General features: G+C 30.5%; 2 long non-coding RNA genes across 4 annotated transcripts; both read left to right on the forward strand.

Moving 5' to 3' along the window:
- Positions 1-1,163: 1,163 nt before the first annotated feature.
- On the forward strand, positions 1,164-2,544 carry LOC143725632 (uncharacterized). Of its 3 annotated transcripts, none has more exons than XR_013198282.1 (2): positions 1,164-1,203; positions 1,708-2,544. It is a non-coding gene; the product is annotated as an uncharacterized LOC143725632 (long non-coding RNA). The 3 variants fall into 3 exon arrangements; XR_013198279.1 differs by having other exon boundaries at positions 1,169-1,203; positions 1,675-2,544; XR_013198281.1 differs by having other exon boundaries at positions 1,172-1,229; positions 1,675-2,544.
- A 61-nt stretch (positions 2,545-2,605) lies between these two features.
- On the forward strand, positions 2,606-3,324 carry LOC143725641 (uncharacterized). Its single transcript, XR_013198284.1, has 2 exons — positions 2,606-2,907; positions 3,078-3,324. It is a non-coding gene; the product is annotated as an uncharacterized LOC143725641 (long non-coding RNA).
- Positions 3,325-4,786: the final 1,462 nt, after the last annotated feature.

Raw genomic sequence — 4,786 nt, forward strand, 5'->3', positions numbered from 1 at the left:
TTTGGGTGGTTGCTAGGGTGTTCTGGGTGGTTGCTATGGAGTTGCTATGGTGTTCTAGGGTATTTTCGGGGGTTGCTATGGTGTTGCTATGGTGATTTAAGGTATTTTGGGTGGTTGCTAGGGTGTTCTGGGTGGTTGCTAGGCAGTTGCTAGGGTGTTCTGGTGGTTGCTAGGGTGTTCTAGGGTATTTTGGGGGGTTGCTATGGTGTTGCTAGGATATTTTAGAAATGTTAGAAAGAAAGAAAGATTAGTTAGAAAGAAATAAAAAGAAAGAAAGATTAGGTAGAAAGAAAGATTATTTAGAAAGAAAGAAAATTTAGAAAGGAAATAGATAGGTTAGAAAGAAAGAAAGAAAGGTTTGAAAGAATTGTTAGATATAAATGTTAGAAAGAAAGAAAGAAAGAAAGAAAGAAAGAAAGAAAGAAAGAAAGAACGAAAGAAAGAAAGAAAGAAAGAAAGAAAGAAAGAAAGATTTGCAAGAAAGAAAGAAAGAAAAAAGAAAGATAAGGTAGAAAAAGATTAATTAGAAAGAAAGAAAGAAAGGACAGATTAGTAGGAGAGATCAGTTAGAAAGTTAGAAAGAAAGAAAGAAAGAAAGAAAGAAAGAAAGAAAGAACAATTATGTAGAAAGAAAGAAAGAAAAATATTAGTTAGAAAGAAAGATTAAGTAGAAAGAAAGACAGAAAGGAAAGAAAGAAAGAAAAAAGTAAGTATGCAAGAAAGAAAGAAAGATTAGTTAGAAAGAAAGAAAGATTGGTTAGAAAGAAAGATTAGTTAGAAAAGAAAGAAAGAAAGATTATTTACAAAGAAAGAAAGATAAAAAGATCAGTTAGAAAGAAAGAAAGATTAGTTAGAAAAGAAAGAAATATAGATTAGTTAGAAAGAAAGAAAGATAGAAAGATTAGTTAGAAAGAAAGAAAGATTAGTTAGAAAGAAATAAAGAAAGATTAGTAAGAAAGAAAGAAAGAAAGAAAGAAAGAAAGAAAGAAAGAAAGAAAGAAAGAAAGAAAGAAAGAAAAAACTAAGCAAGAAAGAAAGAAAGATTAGTTAGAAAGAAAGAAAGATTGGTTAGAAAGAAAGATTAGTTAGAAAAGAAAGAAAGAAAGATTAGCTGGAAAGAAAGATTATTTAGAAAGAAAGAAAGAAAGATAAAAAGATCACTTAGATAGAAAGATTAGTTAGAAAAGAAAGAAAGAAAGATTAGTTAGAAAAGAAAGAAAGATAGATTAGTTAGAAAGAAAGAAAGATAGAAATATTAGTTAGAAAGAAAGAAAGAAAGATTAGTTAGAAAGAAAGAAAGAAAGAAAGATTAGTTAGAAAGAAAGAAAGAAAGATTAGTTAGAAAGAAAGAAAGAAAGAAAGAAAGAAAGAAAGAAAGAAAGAAAGAAAGAAAAAAAGAAAGATTAGTTAGAAAAAAAGATTAAAAAGAAGAAAGAAAGATTAGTTAGAAAGAAAGATTAGTTAGAAAGAAAGAAAGAAAGAAAGTTAGAAAAGAAGATTAGTTAGAAAGAAAGAAAGATTAGTTAGAAAGAAAGAAAGATTAGTTAGAAAGATAGATTAGTTAGAAAGAAAGAAAGAAAGAAAGAAAGAAAGAAAGAAAGAAAGAAAGAAAGAAAGAAAGAAAGAAAGAAAGATTAGTTAGAAAGAAATAGATTAGTTAGAAAAGAAAGATAGATTAGTTAGACAGAAAGATAGAAAGAAAGATAGATTAGTTAGAAAGAAAGAAATATTAGTTAGAAAGAAAGAACGAAAGATAGATTAGTTAGAAAGAAAGAAAAAGATAGATAAAATAGTCAGATGATAGATAGATGGATCGATAGATAGATAGATAGATAGATAGATAAAATAGTCAGATGATAGATAGATAGATAGATAGGTAGATAGATAGATAGATAGATAGATAGATAGATAGATAGATAGATAGATAGATAGATAGATAGATAGATAGATAGATAGATAGATAGATAGATTAGTGTCATAGATAGATGAGTTTATTAGTTTAAATGAGTCTCAATGGCTCATATAGTATATAGAATGGCAGTTTGATTCAGTCTAGGGCTTCAAGGAGTTTAGATTTGAATTTTTGACAGTTGGGGAGTTTGAAAATCTGAACATTCCGCCATATTAAGTCAATGGGATTTTTTCCGAGTTTGATCGTCATTTTTAGGAAAATCGTAAGTCCGATCAGTCTGAAAAGATATAGCACACCGAGTCAGAACAGTTTGAGTGTCTGAGCCGAGTTTGGAGTATGTGGAGTTAAAGCTCTAGGAGGAGTTTGATATAGAAATTTTTTGTAAGAATAATAATAATAACTAGAAAAAGTTCGTCGAGACAAACTTTAAGCTGGCTTGTGAAAGTTTGGACCAATAAGTTTGAAGAAGTTTGAAGTTTAAAGTTTAAAGTGTAAATTAGTTTGAATTTCAAAGTAGTTTAAAGTTTAAATTAGTTTAAAGTTTGAAGTAATTTAAAGTTGCTAGGGTGTTTCTAGTGGGAAAGAAAGAAAGAAAGAAAGAAAGAAAGAAAGATAGATTAGTTAGAAAGAAAGATTAGAAAGAGAGAAAGAAAGATAGTTAGATTAGTTAGAAAGAAAGAAAGTTATAAAGAAAGAAAGTTAGAAAGAAAGAAAGAAAGATTAGTTAGAAAGAAATAGATTAGTTAGAAAAGAAAGAAAGATTAGAAAGAGAGAAAGAAATAAAGATAGATTAGTTAGAAAGAAAGAAAGATAGAAAGAAAGATAGATTAGTTAGAAAGAAATAGATTAGTTGGAAAAGAAAGAAAGAAAGAAAGAAAGAAAGAGTAGTTAGAAAGAAATATTAGAAAGAGAGAAAGAAATAAAGATAGATTAGTTAGAAAGAAAGAAAGATAGAAAGAAAGATAGATTAGTTAGAAAGAAAGAAGGAAAGATTAGTTAGAAAGAAAGAAAGAAAGATTAGTTAAAAGAAATAGATTAGTTAGAAAAGAAAGAAAGATAGATTAGTTAGAAAGAAAGAAAGATAGAAAGAAATATAGATTAGTTAGAAAGAAAGAAAGATTAGTTAGAAAGAAAGATAGATTAGTTAGAAAGAAAGATAGATTAGTTAGAAAGAAAGAAAGAAAGATTAGTTAGAAAGAAAGAACGAAAGATAGATTAGTTCGAAAGAAAGAAAAAGAAAGATAGATAGATAAAATAGTCAGATGATAGATAGATAGATAGATAGATAGATAGATAGATAGATAGATAGATAGATAGATAGATAGATAGATAAAATAGTCAGATGATAGATAGATAGAAATAGTTAGATGATAGAAAGATTAGTAAGAAAGAAAGAAAGAGAGAAAGAAAGAGAGAGAGAAAGAAAGATTAGAAAGAAAGAATGGGTAGATAGATAGTTAGATAGATAGATAGATAAGTGTCATAGATAGATGAGTTTATTAGTTTAAATAAGTCTCAATGGCTCATATAGTATATAGAATGGCAGTTTGATTCAGTCTAGGGCTTCAAGGAGTTTAGATTTGAATTTTTGTCAGGTGGCCAGTTTGAAAATCTGAACATTCCGCAATGTTAAGTCAATGGGAGTTTTTTCCGAGTTTGATTGTCATTTTTAGGAAAACCGTAAGTCCAATCAGTCTGAAAAGATATAGCACACCGATTCAGAACAGTTTGAGTGTCTGAGCCGAGTTTGGAGTATGTGGAGTTAAAGCTCTAGGAGGAGTTTGATATAGAAATTTTTTGTAAGAATAATAATAATAACTAGAAAAAGTTCGTCGAGACAAACTTTAAGTTGGCTTGTGAAAGTTTGGACCAGAAAGTTTAAAGAAGTTTAAAGTAGTTTAAAGTTTACATTCGTTTAAAATGTAAATTAGTGTGAAGTTTAAAGTAGTTTGAAGTTTAAATTAGTTTATAGTTTAAATTAGTTTAAAGTTTAAATGTTTAAATTAGTTAAAAGTTAAAAGTAGTTAGAAGTTTAAATTAGTTTAAAGTTTAAAGTAGATTGAAGTTTAAATTAGTTTATAGTTTAAATTAGTTTAAAGTTTAAATTTAGTTTGAATTTTAAAGTAGTTTGAAGTTTATATTAGTTGCTAGGGTGTTCTGGGTGGGTGCTAGGGTGTTCTGGGTGGTTGCTATGGTGTTGCTAGGGTGTTTTAAGGTATTTTGGGTGGTTGCTATGGTATTGCTAGGGTATTTTAAGGTATTTTGGGTGGTTGCTAGGGTGTTCTGGGTGGTTGCTATGGTGTTGCTAGGGTGTTCTAGGGTATTTTGGGTGGTTGCTATGGTGTTGCTAGGGTGATTTAAGGTATTTTGGGTGGTTGTTAGGGTGTTCTGGGTGGTTGCTAGGCAGTTGCTAGGGTGTTCTGGTGGTTGCTAGGGTGTTCTAGGGTATTTTGGGTGGTTGCTATGATGTTGCTAGGGTGATTTAAGGTATTTTGGGTGGTTGCTAGGGTGTTCTGGGTGGTTGCTAGGCAGTTGCTAGGGTGTTCTGGGAGTTGCTAGGCAGTTGCTAGGGTGTTCTAGGGTATTTTGGGTGGTTGCTATGGTGTTGCTAGGGTGTTTTAAGGTATTTTGGGTGGTTGTTAGGGTGTTCTGGGTGGTTGCTAGGCAGTTGCTAGGGTGTTCTAGGGTATTTTGGGTGGTTGCTATGGTGTTGCTAGGGTGTTTTAAGGTATTTTGGGTGGTTGCTTGGGTGTTCTGGGTGGTTGCTATGGTGTTGCTAGGGTGTTCTACGCTATTTAGGATGGTTGCTAGGGTGTTCTAGGCTATTTTGGGTGGTTGCTATGGTGTTGCTAGGGTGTTTTAAGGTATTTTGGG

This window comes from Siphateles boraxobius, unplaced genomic scaffold (assembly GCF_051911475.1).
Source record: "Siphateles boraxobius isolate OS27281-9 unplaced genomic scaffold, OSU_SipBor_1 12, whole genome shotgun sequence".
NCBI classification, from domain to species: domain Eukaryota; kingdom Metazoa; phylum Chordata; class Actinopteri; order Cypriniformes; family Leuciscidae; genus Siphateles; species Siphateles boraxobius.